Below are 26,314 nucleotides of genomic sequence, written 5' to 3' on the forward strand. Positions count from 1 at the left end.
AAATTTTTCCTTTTGTTGGTGCTGGTGAAACAACCCAGGGCCTTGAGCACGCTAGGTAATCACTCAACCACTGAGTTACCCTCTAGATTTAAAATAAAGTTCTGGTACCTTTTAGAATTTGATTGATTGTACAGAGCAATGATAGCAATTATGTAGTGGATTTTAATAGAGTACTTAGGCATAGAATGTGTGACAGCAAAAACACAAGGAGTTCCAAAGGAGAACTTGAAGGGTATGGAAAGAAAATGCATCTGATATGTTAAATTTTTTTTTGTTGTTGTTGTTGTTTTAGTGGTACTGGAGACTGGACACAGGGTCTTCATACTGAACACCTCAGTTTCCCTGAGTGCTAGATTTACAGGTATGTACCACCACACCTGCTTTGTTATAATTATCTTTGATTGAAATTAAAATAACATATGTGTTGTAAATACATGTTACCCACAAAACAAAACAAAAGAATCAGACTAGAAAGCTGAATGGTTCAAGAGCAAAATTAGAATCTAGGTGATATTGGTGATATTGTGGAGGATTTTATTTTAATCTTGAAAACTATCCATGGCCATATTCATTTTTTGGTACCTTCAATAGAACTCGGGTCCTTGAGCTTTCACAGCAGGCGGTGAAACCACTGAGCTCAATCCCCGAACCTGGCATATTTTTAAATGGTTAAGAATAACAGTTTTTCAGATTTTAATCCAAGGTCTCAAGTATTTACCTCTGACACACTTGCTTGTCTCCCTATTGCATTACTCCAAAACAAATTACCAAAATCTTAGCAATTTAAAACAACACCCATGAGTCATCTTACACTTTGTATAGGTCATACATCCAGGTTGGGTCCTCTATTTAGCATCTCAGAAGGATACATTCAAGGTATCCCATCCAGAGACTCTGAAGTACAATCTGATTTTCCAAGCTCATTCTGCTTATTGAGAGAATTAATTTCCTTGTGGCTTGTTTTAGTAATTCTTCTAGAATTCTATTGGAATACATGAGACTGGGTGATTTATGAACAAGACAGATTCATTTCTTAGTGTTGTGGAGGCTGGAGGTCATGGGGGGAGCATCCTGCAGAGGCCTTCTTGATGTATCATTCACTGGTAAAATGGGACAAAAAGGGCTAGAATGAAAAAGAGACACAATCTTGATTTCACAACAAACCCACTCTGGAAACAACACCAATCTATTCATAACGGCACTGCCAATCTCTTGTGCATCCTACCTCTCAGTACTGTTGACCTGGAGATTAAGTTTGTAACAGATGAACTTTGGGGGACAGATTCAAACAGTGGCACTGCTTTACCACTGAGGTTGCATTTTCTTGCTAGTAAACCTTGCTCATCTTTTATTTCCTAGATACCCCTGTAGTTCCTTTCCACATGGATTACTGATAGGTAAATAGATCATCAGGGCTAGCAAGAAAATCAATTTTTCTCTCTCTCTTTTTCTCCTTTCATCTCTCTCAAAACAATCTCTCTCTTCCTTCTTGCTCACCTTTTTCTTTATAATTAATTTGGTTTATTCAATATTTGTATTAGTTATTACTATTTTAATTGTTCATTTCTATGGGATAAGGAGCACTCCTAACTAGTCAAGCTTACCAGGATGACCACCCTTATAATTAACTCAATATTGACATAGTTAGAACCTTAATTATATCTGAAAATTTCTCTTATCCTCAGCCATATACTTAATTCTACCTTAGAATGGGGCTGATGTCCAATCATATTAACAGGTCCCACCCACACTAAGTGAGAGGGAATTGTATAGGAAGCATATGAAGAATGAATTATAATGTGTAGTGATTATACACTGGGGAATGCAAGGCTTTACATCCTTTTAGGATTTTACCTACAACCCAAAGTTGATGTTGGAAGTAAAAGTGTGAAGAGAGGTTAAGGAAGCTTAAAGGCATATTTTTCTTCAGGAAAAATAAATTGTTCTAGAATGAATGAAAAATGAACAAAATATGTATCTCTTTCAAAACATGTCAAAGTGTTTAAATTTTGTCCATGGTAAGAACTGTTGGATTTCATTGACGTTTCTAGATATTTTAACATAGTCAAATTTATTGTGAGGAAAAATAAAAATATAAATTACACAATGAATCAGGAAAAAAATATATACTAAATATCTAGAATTTGGAGCTAAACTTTAATTTGGTAAGCTTTTGGTTAGGGGTTAGGAAAAGGAGTTAATTAAGTATAATACTTTAAAGCAATAGAATTAATCACTAAACAATAAATCTCATGATTATATATTGAAAATAATTTTTGCTAAATTCTTATCTCTGAGAAAAATGCAGTACTGATTTTGTAATAACATCTGAAATAGACAGATAAGATAGATACTTCATTCTCTCCTTCAAGGGTTTGTTTAGAAGAAGTAGGATTTATATTTTACTCAAAAAAACATTAAATTTTTAAGTTACAAATTGCTTCCTACATAATAGGAAAGGGAAATTCAGAGATGAATTGTCACAAATACAGGTGAGAAGACCAAGTTATTTATCTAAACTCATCTTTGTGTCAGACAGAACAATGTGCTCTAAGAATTCCCAGAGAAATGTTAATTACAATATTATGTTAATTACAACAAATAAAAGAAGACTTATTCAGGGTGAAACAATTCATTCGGACTAAAAGTACAAGCTTAGAAAGTTCTATGTAACATTAAAAATAGGAAATTTCTACACTTGATCTTAGCCAAATGGCCGAGAAGCGATAAAAAACAGGAAATTTCTGTGTAAACTACTAATGTTTTTTGTAGCTGGAACATGCGTGAGGATCTACAGAAAAACCAACTGGACTTCATCACAGGGGGTTTTTAAAATCAATTTTAAAGTCTAGTACATTATTTTGTGGGAAAAAAAGACAGCTTGAAGGGGAAAAGTACATCATCGAACATCATGTTACAATCGATCTTTCTAAGAAAGGTATTAGAATCTTCCTCCTCATCCAATAAATATAGCTTCAATAATTTATAATATGGGACCATCAAAAACATTTGGATAAAAATAATAAGGTGAAAATATGGCTATTGCCAATTTATAAATATTTTACCATTTATTTTCAGTCATGGTCTGAAAAACTGATATTACACTATTATTTAAATTCCCCTATTCTTTTCATTTATTACTGTGTGAATATTTTTATGTTTTGAAGACCTGTTCTCACTAATTACCTGTGGTGTAACCAAATAATCATTCAATCAAATTTAGTTTTTTTTTGCAGAATTTTTTCTCTTGGCAACCCTAGTAAATTGCCAAATCTGTTATTTTTTTATAATTTCCATAAAATATGTTTCATTTGAATAAATTTATGTGATCAAGGACAATTTCATAATTGCCAAACTTGCTTACTTTTAAAAAATATTTGCTTGTCTGTGTCTCTCCAGAAACTACAAATGGAAAAGCAAATATCATGATTTGAAAACATTTATCTTACTCTATAACTTTTGTATATTCATTCAATATCCAACATTTCTGATTTATTTTTGCTTCCTGGATATGATTTTACAATATTTTCTCTGTCTACTCATAGACCTTCCTCATGTTGTTGTTGTTGTTGTTGTTATTTGTTTCTTTGGTTTGGGTGCAGATTGTAATTATTCACTTTTGTTTCCATAAATACTGTTCTCAATGCTGCACATATTTATAACATGGATCATGTTCCATTGTATATCAGTAAACAGTCATTATACATTCTAATTGTTTTTGAGTTGATTCCAATGTCAATATTTTATAACCATATATAAATTCTTCATTTTATTACATTTAGAACTTACACACTGGTGTAGAGAGAAACCTTTTAATAAATACTCAAAGTAGCAAGTTAACAAAAATTTAGCTTATTTTAAACACATTCATCATGTGTTTGTAACTGTGGTGGTCTTTTAAAGTGTTACTTCTCGCAACTCTCCTTCTTTATACCATATTTTCATCTTCAAAAAATGTAGTCTCATATATTGTATTATATCCAGTTTTATGAAGAGATCATTGTTAATTGCAGCTGATTTGGCTGTGGAATATAATGGTGACTAATGCCAGTGTTAGGGAAATGTTTTTCTTCATGCAAATTTCATGCTAAAGTTTTCATTCAGCGCCAAAATAAAAAGAACCACAATTACTCTCAACTCTTGCAGTTTCTGTAGTTTAATGCATGTAAAATATTTCAGGAAGAAATGTTATGTAAAACTATTTATACATGAAAAATAAGAATATGAATAAGAAATTGAAGTACTCAGTTTGGTATTTTGGCTCTGGAAAATCATGAGAAAAACATGAATATACTGAGAAATTTAAATGCTACACTTTCCATTAAAAGTTGATACATCAAAGTAAGAGCAACATAAAAAATTTTCTAAAAAAAGTTATAGTTACATCCATGTACAGCGAGATAATTGTTGATTACTGGGAATTTTATGTTAATCATAATCTAATAATTTCTATTTAAATTTATACAATTTAACTTACACGATAAAATTTTGTTCAATGACAGCTGACTATTAAAGAGATTTTGGTTTCTCTGAGAGTAGCAAATGTTATATTTGCACACTTGCAAACAAGATTTTATTGATCTTTCATGAGTCAACTCCTAATGATGTTAATATAATTTTTCGTGCTTTATTTTCACTAAATATCATATCCAAGAATTCACACAATTTCAGTATATATTCAAAACTTCTTTATTTTAGCCAGAGATGACATTTTCAAATACTATCCTTATCCTTTACTAATATGACTAGTATTGATTTTGGTGATATTGTATTTTGTTTTATGATAGTTTATTCCAGACAAAATAGAGTTCTTTAAGTAATTATATATGATTACTTAGAGAATGAAAAACTAACACATGGCAAAGCTAGTCTTAAAAGCCTATAGTTACAATGTAATCCTTGCCATGCAGGGTCTGGGTCTTCAACAAATTGATTAGTTGTAGGTGTGCTGTACAAATAATGATGAGCCCACAAATTTCCACAATAAAATAATTTACACCCAACAATACTAATTAGGCATATATAGAAATTTAAAGAATGATATCCTTAGAAGAATTTACTTAGGTTTGTAATTGTATAACTTACTTAACATAATTTGCTTCTTGAAAATAGCAGCTACAGACATAATTAGATAGCAGTATTATGTTTTGGGGAAAATATGGTACCCGCCATAATTCTATATTACGTTCATTAAGAAAAAATAAGGGTCAATTAGCAATTGCAAAAATTTTTTGTAGACAAACTATATTTTTTGATTTTGTCCCGGCCCGCGGGTAAGTCAACGGAGACCCTAGAGGGGGAGCGAGGATGAGAGGGGACAGGGGACACGAGAGATGGAGACAAGACAGGTTTCTGATCAAGTCTCGTTTATTGCAGAAGCTGTTACAACATATATACCGTAGGGCTAGAGGGGAGGAGCAAGAGGAGGGTACTGGGGCTACTTCCTTGTTGCCGGGTAGATTTGTAGCAGGCCCGGATATGTCCATAAAAGGCACTCAAGATTTCCAGCGGGGGGGGGGCAGGGCCCCCTACAGGTCCTCCCTTTTAAAATTATTTTTTAGAAAAGCGTCAGGAGAATCAAGCCTGCGGGGGCTGAGCCTGTCTTGGGTCAGAGCAACATACGTGTCTGCACCGTGCACCTTACCCGTCATCGGTTAACCAGAGAATCAAGGCTCTGGCACCTGTCTTAGGCGGCACACGAGGGCTCTCTCATTGCATGGCACGCTTGCTCAGTTGCCCGTCATTGGCTTGCCAGCCCGCTCACCAGGTGGGGCGAGAATTTTACGCCGTGGCAGAGATGGAATCGGCCCATGTAGCGTATGTCCAGCCAACATCCTGACAGTAATTTACCGCTGATTTTGACGTACATCTTTGTCTCCACTATAGCTCCAGGGGAAATCACAACCTTACAAAATCAGAACTATCCGAGGACATTTTAGTTACTAAGATTAACATAGGTTAAAATACAAAGGGGAATACAAGGCTTTTAAATCATATCAGCCTGAACCTTTTATCTAAAAATCAAAGCGATTTCTACGTATAAGCATTGGTATCCATTGTATGCAGCAGCATGACAATAACAGACAAACACATACAATTGCAATGGCAAGAAACAATTGTTTTACCCATTGTAGGTTGGGTAGCCATGAGGTCAACCATTTAAATAGGTCTCCGCCATCCTCATTGTGCACCTTATTAGCCAGGTCTTTCAATTGTTTTATTGTATCATCGATTTTTTCTCCATTGTCAGTCAAATTAAAACAACACATATTTTTTATTTTTTCACAGCCCTGGTGATGAAAAAGCAACAAATAATCTATTGCTGCTCGATTATCCAAAATAGCTTGTCTTTGTTCCTGTAATTCTTGATTAATCAACGCCAGGGCAGTGGAGGTGGCATTCAATCCTTTTACCACTTTACAGGCTAATCTTCGTACTGCCGCTTCCGCGTGCACCCCGATGGACGGCAGAGCAACAAAAGACCCTATCATGACTAACACTTCTGCATCAGTCAAGACCCACATCATCATTACATCCCGGGGCGGTATACGGCGACCACCGTCTAATTCGATTAGGTACAATCAAATCAGTTCTGTCTGGTAATATCACAGCCAACCGACTCAAGCAACAACGAGTGTCACTCAAGTTGGCCGGAATGTAATTAAAAGTTTCCCTTTCACAAGTGTAAAACCAACCCATTGGCAAAGAGACATGGCAATTACTATACATAATTTCTTGTTCAACACGGCAGGACATGTTTTCCAAACGTTTAACTTGCAGACATTTAGTTGTACAATTTCTGTATACAGCACATTCGGTCTTATTAGACATAATTACCTTAGGTGAATATAATTTGACAGCATTCTTGGGCCTGCGACAAGTAGCAGATCCCCAATTGTAACTATCTGCATATGTGAGATTTTTTCCTGGGATATCTTTAAACAGAGTATAAGGCCGCAATGATTCCAATGGGGTACATACAGGAACGAGGCAACTTCCCAACATATAATGAAAGTTTACATCAGCACTTAGACAAAACTCAGACAAGTTGAGCGAGCCTGCCAACTGAATCCATATATTTTTCATGTGGTCTAACCCTTCTGAAGGCGACACCACCCATACCCTGGTCAGCAACATCAGGGGAACTAGGCATTTCCAGCTCATCCTATTCTTGTTTTCGGATCGTTCATTCAGCCAGATGTCCTTCATGAGTTCCCTCTTCATTGTGCGCCGGAGGTCCAAACTTTAAATGATGACGATGTTCCCTAAGATCACATGATATAAATTTCACTAAGGAGTCCCTTTGAGGAATTAAGACCAGAACAATATTTTCTGGGTGGCCACTTCTATATTCATCAAAGGGAGTTCCCATCTAAAAATCACTTTAATCTAATAAATTCCAGTGATACCTTGATCCAAGAGAAAAGCATATCTTTAACAAAATAACATCATCAATGTAACAATGGGTGAATATCCCTTAAAGAGAAAAGAACATTTTGAGCTCAATTACATGACCACAAACAACAAACACTAGACAAACATGTAAGACGGTGTAGAACATCAGGGTGCACCCAAACATTACTAGATAAGCTGAATTATATCCTTGCTCATTTTAAATTGAAATTGTGGGCCCCATTGTTAACTGATCAGGATTGGACAACGTCAGGTCATCGGCATCATTAGCACGCCCATCAATTTGTTTTACTAGGCGTTCTGGGAGCCATCTGGCTGACTTCATTTCCTTGGAATAAATACACACCGATCCTCGGCCCCAGATAAGTACAGGATCGGGCCCGTGCCATGAGTGGTCCAGGGGGTCTTTCCACATCACCAAGGCAAATTGTCGTTGCGTCTCTGGTTGCCAGAAACGATTGGCTGCAGATGAACCTTTGGCATCCAAATTTAAGAAGTTAAGAATAAATAGTGCATGTGATATCAGGTTTCTAGGAGAGCCCTTGGTAGGGTACCATTCCCCCTTTTTTATTTTGTCTAAAGTAATTTTGAGTGTGAGATTAGCCCTTTCTATAATGCCTTGTCCTTGAGGATTATATGGGATTCCCGTTATATGTGTTATTTCAAATTGTTTGCAAAAGTTGGAGAAGCCAGAGCTGGTATAGCCGGGACCATTGTCTGTTTTAATTTGTTGTGGACATCCAAGTACTGAGAAGGCAATGAGGAGATGAGCGATGACATGTTTAGTAGCTTCCCCGGACTGCAGGGTGGCAAATATGAATCCACTATAGGTATCAATGTTGACATGTATATATTTAAGATTTCCAAATTCAGGGTAATGCGTGATGTCCATTTGCCAGAGGGCATTTGGAATCAAGCCACGAGGATTAACTCCCAGATGAGGTGTAGGAAGGTGTAGAGTGCACGTAGGGCAGGCCTTAACAATTTGTCTAGCTTGTTCTCTAGTAAGCTTATACATAAGGCGAAGCGTGTGAGCATTAAGATGATGCAGTTGGTGTGCCTTTTGTGCCTGGTCAATTGGAATGGGGGCATCAGTATTTATTGAACAGGCCAAAACTTGAGGTCTTGTAGCTAGGTCTGCTAAGCGGTTGCCCTGTGTGAGTGGGCCAGGTAAGTTAGAGTGGGCACGAAGGTGTCCAATGAAAAAGGATTCGGATCTCTTTCTGATTAAATCTTGTAATTGGAGGAAGAGACCACCAGTCTGAGAAGCAAGTTTGATCAATCCACATGTTTCCAATAAGGGGACAGATTGAGCAATATAAGCACTGTCAGTAAAAAGATTAAAAGCTCGGGCAGGGAATGTAGAAAAGACCGCTATAACTGCCTGCAGCTCGGTTAATTGGGCCGAAGAGTGGGCGGTTTGGAACTGGGCAATGTTATCGTCCCACACATAGGCAGCCATCCCAGTGGAAGAACCATCTGTAAAAACGGATAGGGCTTCTGGCAGAGGAGAACAAGAAGTGACCTTTGGGAAAATGAAGTCATGTCTGTTAGCAAAGTCAATGAGTTTGTTGGGAGGATAGTGATTGTCCAATAATCCTGAATAAGAAGCGAGAGCAATTGGCCAGGAATCGGTAGTCTGCATAAGCCAATCGATTTGATCTTTAAGGTAGGGTTGGATAATGACATCAGGTTCCTTTCCAAAGTACATCTTTCCATGGTCTCTACCTAGAACAATCAGGTCTGCAACTGCAACATAATAAGGGTAAAAGGCCCGCTTAGGGGAAACTGGGAGATGAACCCATAAAAGGGGAGCGGTTTGCCAAAAGACAGCGGTGGGGGAGAGAGAGGTTCTGCAAACGATATATTGTAAAGGAGAGTTATAATCTACAAAGGTAATTGTCTGATTTTGAATGGCTTGTTCTACCGTGCTAATGGCTTTGCGCCCCTCAGCAGTGAGCTCCCGAGGCGAAGTGGGGTGGCTATTACCTTGCAGGGTATCATAGAGAGGCTTCAGGTCATGTTTAGTGAGCTTTAAATAGGGCATAAGCCAATTAATATCTCCGAGCAGTTTTTGGAAGTCATTCAGAGTTTTAAGACCGTCCAGCCGCAAGGTGAGCTTCTGGGAGGAAATATGACGTCCCTTCATCTGAAATCCGAGGTAACTGTAAGGGTCTTTTAGTTGAACCTTATCAGGGGCAATCTGGAGGCCACAAGATTCAAGGGCCCGCCGAAGGTCAGCATAACAAGCCAAAACCTCACTTCCCAATTGTCCCGCCACGAGAATATCATCCATGTAATGGATAATATACATTTGAGGCCAATTGTCTCGGGTGGATTGAAGTGCTGTGGCTACAAATGACTGGCACAGGGTGGGACTATTGGCCATGCCTTGGGGTAGCACTAGCCATTGAAAGCGCTGCATTGGGGCGCAGAAATTGGTCGCCGGGAGGCTAAAAGCGAAGCGTTTTTGATCTGCAGGATGTAAGGGAATGGTGAAAAAGCAATCCTTTAAATCAATAATAACCTTATAATATCCAAGGGGGATGGCTACCGGTGAGGGAAGACCGGGTTGTAAAGCTCCCATGAGTACCATAGTTTTATTAACTGCTCTGAGATCTTGCAAGAGCCTCCATTTTCCCGACCGTTTTTTAATGACAAAAATGGGAGTATTCCAAGGGGAATGGCTAGGAATGATATGGCCAGCATGAAGCTGCTCCTGCACCAGCTGTTGAGCTGCTAACAACTTCTCCTTGGAGAGGGGCCACTGATCGACCCACACTGGATCATCCGAGAGCCAGGTGATCTTTTCAGCATGGACCGCAGGAGTATCAGCGACCCCTATGGAAAATGGCCCAACCCTGCTCGAGGGGGCCGAGGGACAGGCTCAATGGGGTGAGTAAGGCTAGTAGGGTGTTTTCCCAGCCCTGTTCCTGGAATGTACCCATTTTTAAACATCTGCATAGTGACAATTTCATTGGGGCTGGAAATAATTATCCCCATTTGTGATAATAGGTCTCTCCCCCATAAATTAATGGGTAACCCTGAGATGATATAAGGTTGAATGGTGCCCTGATTACCATCTTGGTCCCTCCAGGTCAGATCTTTGGCACTTTGTTTAGGATTTTGACTCTGCCCTATACCCTTGAGATGGGTGAGGGTGTCCTTCAATGGCCACGCCTGAGGCCAATCCTCTCCCTTTATGATAGTTACATCGGCACCAGTGTCGACCAACCCAGAAAACTGTCTCCCATCTAACCACAAGGTCATGAGAGGCTTTTGTGCTGAAAGTACCTCCGACCAGTAGACATCAGATGAGCCGAAACCCTGGCTGCCTCGGGCATTTTTAAGAGCCTTATTAGAGGTGGAGAGAAGGGGAAGGAGTAACAATTGGGCAAACCTTTGGTCTGATTGAATGGTATTAATAACTTTGGGGGAAGAAACCATAACTTTAATTTCCCCAGAGTAGTCACTATCAATCACTCCTGGGTAAACCAGCAGTCCATTCATGGTACTGCTGCTTCGGCCTATTACGAGGCCAAAGGTCTCCTTAGGTAAGGGTCCAAAGACTCCCGTAGCAAGGGCCTGAACTCCCATTTCTGGGGTCAATACTGTGTGGGTGGTGGCACTGAGGTCCAATCCGGCACTTCCTTTTGTGGCTCTGACGAGGTCTGAAATGGATTGCTGTTTATTGGAGCAAAATTGAGCGCCCCGTAAATTTGTTTGGAATTGGGGGCCCGGGGCTGGCCCCCTTTCCCGTTTCCCGAATTCAAACCCTGGAGAGGGGGGAGGGGTCGACCCTGGGCATCAGTCTTGGATCGGCACTCACTCGCCCAATGCCTCCCCCGATTGCATCGGGGGCAGGGCCCTGGGGGCGGAGCATCGGGGCCCTGCATTTTAGTGGTCGGGCATTCTCTAGCAAAATGGCCGATGGCCCCACACCGGAAGCATTTATTGCCGACGTGGCGTTGTAAGAATTGTTTGACTGTGAAGCCTTGCATGGCGGCCGCCATGGCAAGGCCCTGTTGGTAGGCGGCCCCAATCTCAGAACAAAGGCGAATGTAGCCGGAAAGGTCAGTTTTCTTTTTATAGGGGCGGATAGCGGCCTGACAGGCGGCATTGGCGTTCTCAAAAGCAAGCTGTTTAACAAAATCTGTCCCTGTCTCCGCGCTCCCAAAAATCCGGCCTGCCGCCGTGAGAAGGCGGTGGACAAAGTCCGCAAACGGCTCGTCCGGCCCCTGCCGGATATTAGTGAGGGAGGCACTCACGTCTCCTTTGGAAGGGAGTTTCCTCCAGGCCCTAGTGGCTGCGGTCTGAATCTGGGCATACAACCCCGCGTCAAATTGCATTTGCTGGTTGTTAGCGGCGTAGGCCCCCTCCCCAAGAAGCATGTCAAGCACCCAACCATTCCCCGCCTGAGCATTGCGTCTAGCGGTCTCTCGACAATTCTCAACATACTCAGATTTCCATAATAAGTAGTCACCTCCTGCAAGGGTGGCACGGGCCAGAGTCTGCCAATCAATTGGGGTGAGCCAATTTTCTGCCACCGATTCTAGAATAGCCATGGTGTAAGGTGCAGTGGCCCCGTACTGAGCCGCAGCCGTTTTAAGCTCTTTAATAACCTTAAAATCAAAGCTGCCATGGTGTCTCCATGCCTGACCCTGTGCATCAACAGTCTCAGTGACAGGGAAGGCTTCCACGGGCTCAAGTTCTAGGGGTACCCTTGACCCGGACGGCACCCTGGGGGTCGCCCCTCTAATGGGGGGTCGTGGCTTATGGGTGTCCTCTCTAGGGACATTTCCATGAGCCTTGCCTGTTCTTAAGCCCTCAAGCTGGGTAATAAGTTCTTGATGTTCCTTTTCTAACCTTATCTGTTCTTTTAGGAAGTCTATTTTGTCCCGGAGTTCCTTTTGGGGATCAACAACAGGATAGGCCAAAGCGGGAGTGCTGGGGCCTGGACGGATATAAGGAGGGGGGCACCCAGAGCCGCCCCGCAATGCTTCCCCCGCAGACTCGTCAGTTCTGGAGTCCTTTTGGGGTGGATCTGGGGGCGGAGGCAAGCAGCGATAGGCTTGAAGGGAGGGATATAGGGGCGGAACCTCCCGCGAGGGTGGGGTTGCCTTAGAGGCAATGATGGAGGAAGAGGAAGCGGGGGTCCGGCAAGGCTTTGCCTTATAGGGCTTGGCAGGGATCGCGGCCGTTTGGGATTGGTCCGAGGGAACGTTATGTCCGTCGGGGGCGGGATCATCATCACTGTCAAAGGACATCAAGTCCTCTTCCTCGTCTGGCGAGGAAGGCGTGGCCTTAACTGGCCTGGGTCCCGGCGCCATATTGGCGTCCCGGGGAACTGCGTCAGTGTCACCAGCGGGTGTCAGCTCCTCACCACTACGGAGGGCTACCTCCCCAACCTGTATAGCCTGAGCTACCAGTGGATCCCTTGCTTTTTGGGAAATAATATCATTAATCAAATTCCAATATGAGAACGCCGCAATCGGGACCTTCCCGGGTCCGCAAGTGGCATAATAATCCTGGAGAGCCTCCCCCACCTTTTTCCATCTCTCTTCGTCAATGGTTCCCTCAGCAGGGAACCAGGGACAGAGATGTTTAATAAAATCAAAAAATTTCAGCAATTGTTTGACTGTAACCTTTACCCCTCGTGCCTGTAATGTCTTCTTGAGACCTTGCACAAACAGTTCGTGCTGACTAATGCCCTGTCCCATAATCGCTGCTCAACTTACCGAGGTGCAAAAAGACGGCAGGTCCACGTCAATCGCAAGCCTCTTCTATGTCGAGTATGCTCTTTGTTCCTCAATCTTAATCTTAGGGCCCCTGAGCAGCGTCCTTCACTGGATCCCCCGTTCTCTGGCCCCACGTTGGGCGCCACTTGTCCCGGCCCGCGGGTAAGTCAACGGGGACCCTAGAGGGGGAGCGAGGATGAGAGGGGACAGGGGACACGAGAGATGGAGACAAGACAGGTTTCTGATCAAGTCTCGTTTATTGCAGAAGCTGTTACAACATATATACCGTAGGGCTAGAGGGGAGGAGCAAGAGGAGGGTACTGGGGCTACTTCCTTGTTGCCGGGTAGATTTGTAGCAGGCCCGGATATGTCCGTAAAAGGCACTCAAGATTTCCAGCGGGGGGGGGCAGGGCCCCCTACAACCCGCCATAATTCTATATTACGTTCATTAAGAAAAAATAAGGGTCAATTAGCAATTGCAAAAATTTTTTGTAGACAAACTATATTTTTGATAAAGAAGCTTTGCATGTAGCTTATTTCTGATAAGAACAATAGAAATTCTTTTAATTCTCCCAACTTTGCTCTACCAACAAACTATTTGAAATTTTACTGTCAAAAATAATAAAGTTCTTTAATATGTTATACCTCATAAAATTTAAAAATATATGGACACCACCCAAGGAAGACTTAAATGTGCCTGTGTTATAACTCACTGTCAGTATACTAACAATCATAAACCTCAGCTCATACCATGATTTGATCATTAAATTTTGCATACATGTGTCAAAAAATTGCATTCTGCTCCATGTGTATTTACAATTGTTATTATATGTATATAAAATTATTATTATAACAAATCAAAAATAAAACAAAAACTAAAAATGGTGATCAGCAAATGGCAAAGATGGAAAGTCATAAGAGGTTTTCAGCAAATTTGAAGAATGAGAAGCAAAGAACAATATGATCTGCTTCACAAAGAAAACTTAAAGAAACTCCTTTGGGATAAGTTTTGTTTTCTCACACTATTTTTTTGTGAAAATTATCAATTTTAACACAGAAATCTTCATGATTAACACAGAAATCTTCATGATCTTCATGATTAAGGCTGATGAAACCACCAAAGTTTAAGTAGAAATGTACTTTCTAAAGTTTTAGCGGCCTGAAATATAAGACCAAGGTGTTCTCGCACTTGGTTTCTTCACATGGCCTCTCTTCTTGGTTTACTGATTGCATCATTTTGCTGTATCAACATAGTCTGCCCTGTGTTGTTTGCATTCTTATCTCTTCTGTAAGGACATCACTCATAATAGATTAGGGAAACCTAATAACCTCATTTAACATTATTTACTTCCTTAAAGTCTCTATTTACAAATGCAGTCATAAACCAAGGTAGTGGTAATTATGATTTAATGTATTAATATACAAATTTTGACATCACATAATTTTATCCTATAACATATGGGATAATAAACAAAGAGAGCCCATGCTCGATGTTCACCTGTCCTCCAAAGATAGTCTTCTATCTTTCGCTGTTAAAAAAAATAACCAACCTATTATAAACTGACATAAAAGTATATCATAGGAAAATATATTGACTATGAATTATTCTCTGGAATCCAGAAATTGGAGATTTCATCATTTTGTGAGTAACTGTGTATTGCTGCCACATGAGGAAAATGAATGGTGGATCATAAGCTTCATGGTTAGAATATATTCACATAGTCATTTAGAGACCCAGGCAAAAATTCCCAGTGCCTCTCTAGTGAATATAAGGGCATCATGATACATGATGCACTTACATGATAGTAAATAGCCTCCAAGGTCTGTACTGAACATAATATTGTCAGCTTCATAACTAGCCCACTTCACCTTATGTATGATTCTCAAGCCACGTTGGACACCACTCTGCCCAGATTCTTTCTCTCCAAAGTGACAGGAACATTTTCTTCTGCTTTTGCTTATGGAATCAATACAATTTATCTTTCCATTTCCAGCTCAATGGTTTTATTATACTTATTCTATTTAGAAATTGTTTACTATCCAGTGCTTACTAGTAGTATGATAGCATTATTTATATAATTTTTGTGTGTTTTCTCCACTTTTCAATTCCTTACATTTCAGTGTGTAATTCTATAGTGGAAAAATATAATTTATGCTCTGTATAGGTCAGTATTACTTTCTATACATTTGTTCGCTGTTATTTCACTTGAATATTGTGGGTACAGTAAATTCTGTGCTTCTGAATAAATGTATTACATACTCACGAGTAGTACATATTCATTACACACAATGCAATATATTCTTTCAAATAATAAACTTTTTAAACTGAAAATAAACATTACAGATTTTACATATTTAAAGTTTATTGCCCATTAGCAATCAGAGGGTTTTTGAGAGTTATATAAATATGACTTACTAAGTAGGTAACCTGGGTTTTATGTATTGTATAGATTTTAACATAGACCAAAAGTTGACTGTGATTTCATCTTCTTTTCACGTTTGTACAATTTTTGCTTTGAAGTGTTTTCTCATTGGTGAAAGGGCTACTCAGTTGTATTCATAGAAGCATAAGTGTCTGGCAGAGTTTCAGATTTGTTCCCCAAGGAATGTTTTCAGTATTTCTGCCCACAATGGACAATTTGGCACAATTACAGAAATTGTTTTCATGCAAGTCACATTCAGTAAATGCATAAGTGAGTTTTGTCCATTCACTTCCTTCACTGTATGTCTAAGAAAATATATGTTCATCCCTTTGCAAGACATAACATACAGCAATCTTTTAAAGATGAATGCTTGGAGAATTGCTGAGTTCATATTTATCCATGTACTTTATAAACAGTTTTTCGGTAACATTCACGAAATACTACTTTAGAATTATCTACTGTGTGTCAAGTACGTTTCTAATCATTTTAGTAGGAACAGTAAAAAGAGCTCTTAGGCTAGTGGAGACAATAGACTTGTCAATAATATCTTACTGGGCAATAAAAAAAGTTCTGATGAAGTTGGTTTACTTTTCTAGTGCATAAATTAACATGATAACTAATTCTAAGTTTCTAATATGATACCACTGAAGCTGGAGATGGAAAAGGGTGAACACAGTTGACTGCTGTGATTGATAACAAGATGGTAGAAACAGGCTAGAACAGCAGATAAGAAAAATGGCATGTTGTATTTAGAAGCCAATGTAAGTGTTAGCAAGAACAAATCAAACCAATTAAGTGAACAGAGAGAGGGTAGAGGAGACTGAAAATGATTCTATCAATTGAAAAGCTAATCCAGTAATTTTCAGTGAAGCAAAAGTGAGAGGGAAAAGTATTTTGAACGTTGTATCAGATCCCAACATTCTAGCAATAACCCAAAGGGAATCATATAGAATAAGAGAGGGTCAGAGCCCCTTAGATATAGGAAGCCAGTCAAGTAAATAAATATCCATATGTTCTTCAGTTATTGAGAAGATGGCTTCCTTTATACACCCTCCCCTCCTCTCTAAATTTCAATTTATTTCCAAGAGAAATCATTATTGTATATTAAGTAGAAATTTCAGTAATTGTCTTGTCTTGTATATAATTACCCACTCAGAAAGTGCTGCCTACTATGTTAGCATGAGTGAAAACCTAGAAATCATAAACTTCAGCCATTAAATTCCTAAATATTTAAAGAAATTGATGATAGTGTTAGAAATGAAAGAAAAATGTGTACTATACGTTGTAGTCACTTTCTCATCATTGAGAAAGCACCCACAGCTTTAAGAAGAGAGGATAATTTTGCTTGGTTTCAGAAGTTTCAGTCCATGGTTGGCTGGTTTAAATGCAGAGGCAGCCTGCTGGTAGGGCCTCCTGCAGAGGAAAGCCACTCAAGTCATGGCGTCCAGGAAACAGAGTGATGGGAAGAGCCAGGGATTGTGATATACCCTTCCTGCCAAGCCCTCAGTGGCCCACCTCTGACAAACAGCAAGTCAGCTATAGTGAGTGCCTCCACAAATCCAATTACCTTCCGATAGGACCACCTCTGAACACACGAGGCCTATGAGAGACATTTTCTGCCTAAACATGACATTATTACAATTCATTATAGTGAGTGTTCTTTGCAATCATAAATTGATTATAGCAAAAAAAAGTCTTTTCATAGAGTTTCTTTTTCACAGAAAGAAGGTGAGGAAAACATTTGTTTATTATTATGCTCCTGTTGGGAAATAAAACAACAACAAAACACTTATTTGTGTGGAGAATAATTGTCCTCTTTTCTGTTACCAATAATATGTATGAATATGTGTGTCCTTAATTATTGTTATATATAACAAATTATATAAAATCCTTTATAATCATTCAATATTTACAAATAATTTATCATATAGTCTATAAAAGTACACAGATATACTCGCCACTGTTCAGTCATTACTTCAGACACTATGACAAATTTTGTAATAATTTCTCCTTATAATCAGTTTGTGAGGCTGGGTCTGCTGTCATCTCACATTGCAAGTAAGCACACTGGTAATAAGAGACATTATTTGAACAAATTGGAGAGCTAGTCAAGAGTAAATCCAAGAGGTGAGCATAAACTTACTGGTTACCAATTGCTACAGTAAGATCATGCTGATACAGTCTGGTTGGAAACATGGTTAGCATTCATTCATTCATTCTGCAAAATTTTGTTGAAGTCCTAGTATATATTACCATAACATGCTGAAAATACAAATTTCAATAGGGTACACTCTTCTTCCTTCATCAATGTTGTAGTTTGACAAGAAAAATAAGCATGATTAACAAATGTTCCTACAACATAGTGTGAAACTTGTTGCATTAGAAACACTTTAAGGAGTGCTGAGTAAGTGCCAAAAACTTTTAGAAAGTGCCTCATCCAGGAAAGAGCATACATAATCCCTAAACATGAGCAGAAATGCACCAGATACTATTCAAAGAGGAAGTAGAATGATTCTATGGGATACTTCGGCATCTGCTGTGCTAGCTTGCTAAAAACTTGGAGAGGTATTTAGACACAGACAAAAGAAAAGGGCCTTTAGGTGGTGGTGATGAATTCTGGATGCTGATAGGGTCAGGCACAAAAAGTGGAAAAAGTGCAAGCCTCGAATATCAGTTTAATAAGCTTCTAGGAATCTCGACTAACTTTACTTTGAATTTAAAATCACTTTCCATTCCCACACCAAGGTCAGTGAACTAAAGCACCAGCAGGTTGGTGTTTTACCACATTCATCTCCTTCAAACTCAGAGGCTGACCTGCTTTATATCTCACTTAGAATGCCCAGTGATGTCTGAATTGCCTATTACACCATGAGAAGAAGATGTTCTTACTGGGAAATAATACAGAGCCATGCTTTGCAGGCTATTTTCAGGATTTGTTATCATAAGGAACATGACAACGGAACAAAATTTGTGACCAAATAAAGGAGGAAAAATTGCCCAAATCTTGCAGACTATAAGTATGGCAATAAGTGAGCTAATTCTCTATAATTTGTTTACTATTGATTAGTTTGGTTACAATAGCACCTGGAATACAATATTCAGGTGCTGAAATAGCCAAGAATTAAGAACTCTAATTAGAAGTACTGTTGAGTCAGCAGTGAACCCACAGGGCCAAGGTAAGCTAATAACAGGAACATTTTATTAAGGCATAAGTCACATGTTGACCTGCTTCCAGCTATACCCAAAGCTAAGTAATACAGCAGCTAAAATCCTGACAAAGCAAGTCTACGGGCCATTAGATGATCCTAAGCAGAACTGATCCTTAAAAAAAATACTTGTTTTTAAAGAGCAGTGCCTTGTGTTCTTTGTCGAAACTTCTTTAAGACATTATCTCATATTAACCAAGTCTCAATCCTCTTAATTGATGATTTTCAATACAAACAAAATTGCAGATAAGTAAGAAAATAATGGGCAATAATGTCTGAAGGCTATTATTTTTTGCAATACCATGTGAAAGAAGAGCCAAAAAAAGAAATATAAAGCAACGGGGAAGTAGGTGGTTGTGAGAAAATGACAGGGAAATGAATAAAGGAGCAGGAAGATTAGAAGAGGACAGATTTGAAATGTGAAAATCCTCAGTGGTACAAATGATGAGTTATTATAGCCCACGGTGCCCTTAAGCAAATGTGTTTGTTGTTTACAATATTGCATTTGTTGGCTCCAACAATGTTTAAAGTAAGCTAACTGTAAATGGGAAAATTCATTTAGGCAAGTATTTCTTTTCTAACTTTATTTATTTCTTTTGTTGGTTTCTCTGTTAAAATACTATTGTTGTAAAAAATAATATTGGTAGAAGAAAACTTGCTTATGCAGGAAAGCTTCATTTTATATTGGTTTATTTTAAGTGGAGTCTGAATCATGCTGCCAGGTTCTCAATATAGTATTAATTCACATAGAGATGAGAAAATTAATTTCAGTGTTAAAACAGGATTGTTGATATTTAAGTATCAGATTTTCTTAGTTTGAAGGTGTGCAGAATTCTTATATCTACAGTCCTTAATGTGCATATATCTATATGATATATTTTTATTAATAAATTTTATTTTATTCCATTCCTCCCTCAATTACTTTCCTCTCCCTAATTACACAAGCTTTATTATGATATATTTTATTAATGTTATGATATATTTTTATTAATGTTGTAACTACAAGTCTAACTATATATATTTAATTTTGTTACTTATATAAACAAGAAATGTGTGTTATTATCTAACATTAAACATGATCAAATTGTAGTATACTGGACAAATTCTGACACAGATTGTTTCACATATACTTTTAAAAATTTTTATGCCTGCTTATTTATTAAAATTTTTTAGGTTTAATTTTAGCCCCTGAAGAAAACCTCAATTAAAAAAGCAACAACAACAACAACAACAACAACAAAGCAGTGAATTCCTCGTGTTAATATGGTATGATACACTAACACTTTATGATCAAACTGTGTTTTCAAGAACATGATTATAAGAATATATGCCAATTTTTCCCATAATTTTTCCTTTCCCTTCTTTCCTTTCCCCTTTCCCTCCCTTCACCCCTACGTCTTTGGACCTTTTTTCCACACTTGATCTTAGCCAAAAGGCCAAGAAGCGATGGACCTTTTTTCCTATTTCAAATTATCAATTATTCATTTTAATCATTTTAACCCTTATTTACACTTTCAGTTTCTCACACTAGAGAAAGTATTCGGTATTTACACATATGTGTCCTATTTGTTTGACTTAAGAGTATGGCCTCAATATGCTATGTAAATAGGGAAGGGTGGAGGGGGTGAAGGGCATACAGGAAATAGGGAAAAAATAAGAATCAAGATACATCATGTATAGGTACAAACACCCAATGATAAATGTAAACATATTGTATACCTAAAATGTACCAATAAAATAACTTAAGAATAAAAAACATAATATATATCAATTTTTAGAAGATAAATGATATACAATGAATACCTTGAAAAGAAAAAAGGGAACATTAGTCCCTTTTAACAGAAAAAAAAATTGCCTGGAGAAAAATCACAAAACCATTTACAATCTTAGAGAATGAGCTGGTTGTAGGCAATTTTTGTGAATAAAATCTCACCTTATCATGACAACTATGCAATTTGATGGGTGTGGAATTTTATATATATATATCTCCATCTTCCTTATGTGTGACTCACAACTGCAAAGGAATGAGATCCCATGCAGCCTTTTGTTCCCAAACTGCACTACCCAAGGAAGTTGCATTTTTACCAAGCTGAAAATGGTATTCCAAGATGAAAAGGAAGAGAACAAATGATGCAATATTATTGCCTCTCATTAAAAAAGTGAGCTTTCCATTCACCTCCTATCACACTGTTCAGATTCTATTCCAGCATTTTCAAGTGTATTCTCCCTGGTGAGGCTGACTTGAAGAAATGAATCCCAGAACCTTATTCTGACATTGCCTTGGGAGCCTTAAAAATATTTAGATCAGACTAAAGCCATACTTACTACATAGAAGGAAAAAACCTTGTGTTCTCAGGATAACCTTGTAAGTTTCTGTGATTGTTAATTTTATGTTTCCAATTAACTCACCCCTATGGTGCACAGATAACTAGTCACACAGTATTTCTTAATATATCTGTAAAGTGTTTCTGGAAGAGATTAGCATTTCACTTAGTAGATGAGTAAAGAAGATCAACAGTTAGAAATGTACAGAGTTAAAATTTAATTCTTTAAAATTCTAAATGGTTCAAAAATGGAAAAGAAGGTTAAATTCTTTCTCTGGCTGAACTATAACCCTGGTTTTGGGGGGTCTGTAGTTAAAGATGGCAGATTATGGAAATTCTCAGCCTCCATATACCTGGTAATGTTATAATCTCCCTCTTTCTGTGTGTGTGTGTGTTTGCTTGTATGTATATGTGTCTGTCTGTCTGTCTCTCTACATGCTTATTGGTTCTATTCTCTGTCTGTCTACATTCCTACTGGTTCTAAAACCCTCATCAATGTATATTATTTTTAAATAAAAATGGAAAAATTACTTCAGAGTTTTCTTGTAAGAAATAGGAAATGATCTATATCTAGAATTGGCTCACATAAAATAACCATAAACATGATTTCTCAATGTATTATTTTGGTTTGTGATATGTTACAGTCATCTTCCTATAGTTTTCTACATATTATTGGAAGTGTTTGTGTTTCTCTTAATTTAGAATTGTGCCAGAATGTCATGTATCAATTAAAAATATTATCTCCTAATTTTCAACATTTATTTTAGTAATATTAAATTTTTTATAAATGTATATTTGAAATTCTGAAATGCATTCAGTATGGGGAAGTCAGTATATATCACATGTTAATATTGCCTACTTTTCAAAGTGTGCCACCATAACATTATTATTCCCCATTTTAAGCAATATTTCAAGTAGATATATGTTTTAAAACAGTAATAGCTAGTGAAACATGAAGACTAAATTTAAATTTTAAAATTAAAAATGCTTTATAACTGATATTATATAACTCACATTTCCTAAACGTATAACATTTTAAGTAGTCATTAGAGATGTTTTCTTAATATAATTGTTGGGAGAACTAATTTTTAAAGAAACATAGTTATCTGCTAAAGTTGTTTCCAGATACCAAAACAAATTTTCTTATAAAATCTATTGTTATAATTAAGTTCATGGATTACATACAGATTAACAAGTAATCTGTAAATGAAGAATGTTTCAGAATGAAGAACATTTTCTTTAAAACTTTAACCAGGAACTGAAAATTTTGAAAGTTATCTCAGAATTATTTTTGTATTATACATATATATATATATATATGTTACTTTTGTGTAAACATTTATAAAGCTTTAAAATGAGTAAAATAGTTTATAAAGATAGATAAAAGCATAAATTGAATCTTGAAAATGAAAGCTGACAAGAAACTAGCTTCCGACTAAAAAAGGACCATCTTTAGGTTTATGAAATATTTTAAAGCACATATAACATGTAGTACTTTTTCTATGTATTGTTTTGTTACCTCTTATTTTTCCCCAAAGGACATAATGCTACATTTACATTTTAGCCAGTTAAGTAACTTATAGATATGTGAAACAAGTATGGATAATTACATTTTCCTTGAAAGAAATATGACCCAAAACACACTAGACAATTCTCAGCATATCTTGGATGAAAACAATACATTAATTTGCCTCCAACAATTTTAGAAACTTTCAGTACCTACTTACTCCTGCTGAATCCTACAATTATACCACACACTGATAATATGCAATGCTGCTTTTAAACAAAGCAAATACCAACCTTGGATTACCAAAAAAAAAATACTTTTGTAAGAAGTCAAAATTTATGAAGCAAATCAAATATGTATCATTTTTAATATCTTAAAATGTCATGATGCATATCCTCTATAATAGTAAGAGTAAATTAGAAAATATTAATGATACATTTCTATGGATCCACATAAAATATATAAAAAATGGGAACAAAGAAATAAGCAATCATAAGGAAGTAAGATAAAGAAAATTATTCAGTTCCAGTGTATAACTTATCTGTAGTAAAGTCTACAGGACTGTGAGTTTAGGAATCTCTGATTTGATCTCAAAAGCTCTCGATTAAACTTGATTTTTCACTTTATCACTCATCGTGGAAAAAGGACCACGTCACCAGAGAAGCAATGGAGAAGCTAAGACAAACCATTCCATTCCATGGTATTTGCTTCATTCCACCTGTGTTTACACCAAAAGTCTCATGATCTTGTGAATTCCTTTTTTCAGATTGACCGATATCTTTAGGAATGAGGGATAAGAGATAAAAGAGAAAGCTATCACTACTTTGTTTTCCCATCTCTCCTTCTCTATGTCTTCTAAATTTCTCTTTCTCTAAATAACTACTCTATTTTTTTATGCCAAAGACCCAAGAATAATCTTCTTGTGCACTTACAGTTTTCTCAGAGAGGGATAGCCATGCAGAAATGTTGACTGACTCCTTCTGATAACTTAGTATCTCCAAAGGAATATAAGTAGGCATGAGAAGTTTATTGCAGTGCATAGGAAGAAATGTATACATCAAAGTGTATGTCAAAAGAAGTTTCTAGACTTTCCAAAATGCCAAATACACATGAGAGGAATTATAAATAGGGTATTTATTCTTTAATCAAATGTGATCTAATCTTACCTTTTTTTGTTCAGAAGCAAAGAGCAATCGTTTGTTTGTTTTTTTATTAAATTCTTTTATTGGTACATTGTAGGTATACAACACAATTACATTTCTCATTGGGAACTTGTACCTTTACATAATGCATCTTGGCTCTTATTTTTTCCCCATTCCTAGCCCTCCTTTCACATCCTCCACCCTTCCCTATTTACAAAGACTTTATTTCCATTTTTTCCATTGCTCATCATTTTTCCTTTCCCTTCTTTCCTTTCCCCTGCCCCTCCCACTACCCCTACCTTTGGGACCTTTTCTTCCTATTTTACATTATTGATTATTCATTCTAATCATTGGTACATTTTAGGGATACAATATAATGACATTCATCATTGGAAATTTGCACCTTTACATAGTCTTTCTTGGTTCTTATTTTTCCCCCTTGCCCAGCCCTCCCTTCAACCCCTCCATTCCTCCCTATTTACAAAGATTTTGTTCCTATTTTTCCATTTTCTCATATTAATCCCATTCCCTTTTATCCTTTCCCCTAGCCCTCCCTCTTCTTTCCCCTTTGCCCCTTTTCTTCCTATTTCACATTACCTATTATACATTTTAGTCCTTATTTACACTTTCAGTTTCTCACACCAGAGAAACTATTTAGTATTTATTCATGTGTGTCCTATTTATTTCACTTAAGAGTATCGCCTCAATGCACATCCACTTAGCTATAAATGTCTCTAATTTCTCATTTTTTATGGCTGAGTAGTACTCCATTTTATTAAAAAAAAAAACCCACATTTTCTTTATCCAGTCTCCAGTTGTTGGGCATTTAGGCTGTTTCCAAGTTTTAGCTATTACAAACTGTGCTTCTATGAACATGGGTGTACATATATCACTGTGGTATGATTCTTTTAATTCTTTGGGGAAGATCCCCAGCAGGGGAATAGAAGGGTCAAATGAGACTTCCAGTCTTAGTTCTTTGAGGTATCTCCATACTGATTTCCACAGTAGTTGCCCCAGCCTACACTCCCACCAGCAATGGAGCAGGGTTCCTCTTTCCCCACAGCACCACCTGCATTTATTATTGGTTGATTTCATGATAGCAGCCATTCGTTCTGGAGTGAAGTGGAATCTCAGCATTGTTTTCATTTGCATCTCTCGAATGACCAGTGATGTTGAACATTTTTTCATATATTTATTTGCTATTTCTAATTCTTTGACTGAGAAATGTCTGTTCATTTCCAATGCCCATGTTTGGATTGGGTCTTTAAATTTTAGAGGTCTGATCTTTTGAAGTTCTTTATAGATTCAAGATAGTAGACCTTTGTCTGAGGAAGAGCAGGTGAAGATTTTTTCCCACATTGTGGGTTGTCTCTTCACACTGCTGGTGGTTTCTCTTACTGTGCAGAAGCCTTTTAATATGAAGAGATCCCACTTGTTGATTGTTTCTGCTAGTTCATGGGCAACTGAGGTTTTGTTCATAAAATCTTTTCCTACACCGATGTCTTCAAGGATTCTACCTAATCTCTGTTCCAACTGGTTCAGAGTTTCTATTTTAATATTTAGATCTTTAATCCATTTTGATTTTAGTTTAGTGCATGGTGAAAGATATAGGTCTAGTTTTAATCTTTGGCAAGTTGAAACCCAATTTTTCCAGCACCATTTATTAAAGAGGCTATCTTTCCTCCAGTGAAGGTGTTTGGCTCCTTTATCAAAGATGAGATGGCTGAGTGTGTCTGGTGTTGTTTCTGCATCTTTGAATCTGTTCCACTGGTCCTCAGGTCTATTTCTTTGCCAGTACCATGCTTTTTTTATCACAGTAACTTTGTAGTATAGTTGCAGGTTGGGGATTGTGATACTCCTGCCATGTCTCTGTTACCTAGAGTTGCTTTTGCTATTCTGGGTCTCTTCTTGTTCCAAATGAATTTTTGGATTGTTTTCTTAATGTACATGAAGTATGCTGCTGGGATCTCAATTGGAATTGCATTAAATCTATATAGAAGTTTTGGAAGTATGGCCATGTTCACTATATTAATCCTTGCTACCCAGGAGCAGGGGATGCCTGTCCATTTTCTGATATCATCTTCAATCTCTCTTTTCAGAGTGCCATAGTATTCAGAGAAGAATTCTTTGATTTCTTTCATTGGGTTGATTCCTGGGTATTTCAGTTTAAGCAATCATTTGTTAATTGAAATTCCTCTTAATGTAATTTTTAATTGTATTGAAATTTTTGTTAAAGTAGTTATCATCTTTGTTATTATAGAATTAGACTTCCTAAGTTTTTCCATCTGTAATATTTCCTTCATTTGTAACTTTATCAAATGTTGTATGAGTTTTCCTTGTTTAACACCTCCAGAGATTACTTGAGAAATGTATACTATATACTCCTTTGCAATTATGTTAAATGATTTGCTACAAGTTGTAACTCATACACTGATTTGGCAATAATTTATGTGATTATATTTGGGTATCTTAATCTAATTATTTTGCTTGTAAATTAAATAGTATTAGCTTTACTCAATTATCATTTGGAAGTAATCCATTGACTTACATGAAAATATTGT

General features: G+C 37.4%; 1 long non-coding RNA gene and 1 pseudogene across 1 annotated transcript; both read right to left on the bottom strand.

Annotated features, from left to right (window-relative positions):
* Positions 1-2,642: 2,642 nt before the first annotated feature.
* On the bottom strand, positions 2,643-2,728 carry LOC147825088 (U2 spliceosomal RNA; annotated as a pseudogene).
* A 2,621-nt stretch (positions 2,729-5,349) lies between these two features.
* On the bottom strand, positions 5,350-13,566 carry LOC147825089 (uncharacterized). The gene is made up of 2 exons (XR_015441310.1): positions 13,152-13,566; positions 5,350-7,265 (listed from the first exon to the last, which is right to left on the bottom strand). It is a non-coding gene; the product is annotated as an uncharacterized LOC147825089 (long non-coding RNA).
* Between the last annotated feature and the right edge of the window lie 12,748 nt (positions 13,567-26,314).

Source organism: Heterocephalus glaber, unplaced genomic scaffold (genome assembly GCF_053883595.1).
Source record: "Heterocephalus glaber isolate CG9 unplaced genomic scaffold, H.glaber_assembly_v1.0 deba00001509, whole genome shotgun sequence".
NCBI classification, from domain to species: Eukaryota; Metazoa; Chordata; class Mammalia; order Rodentia; family Bathyergidae; genus Heterocephalus; species Heterocephalus glaber.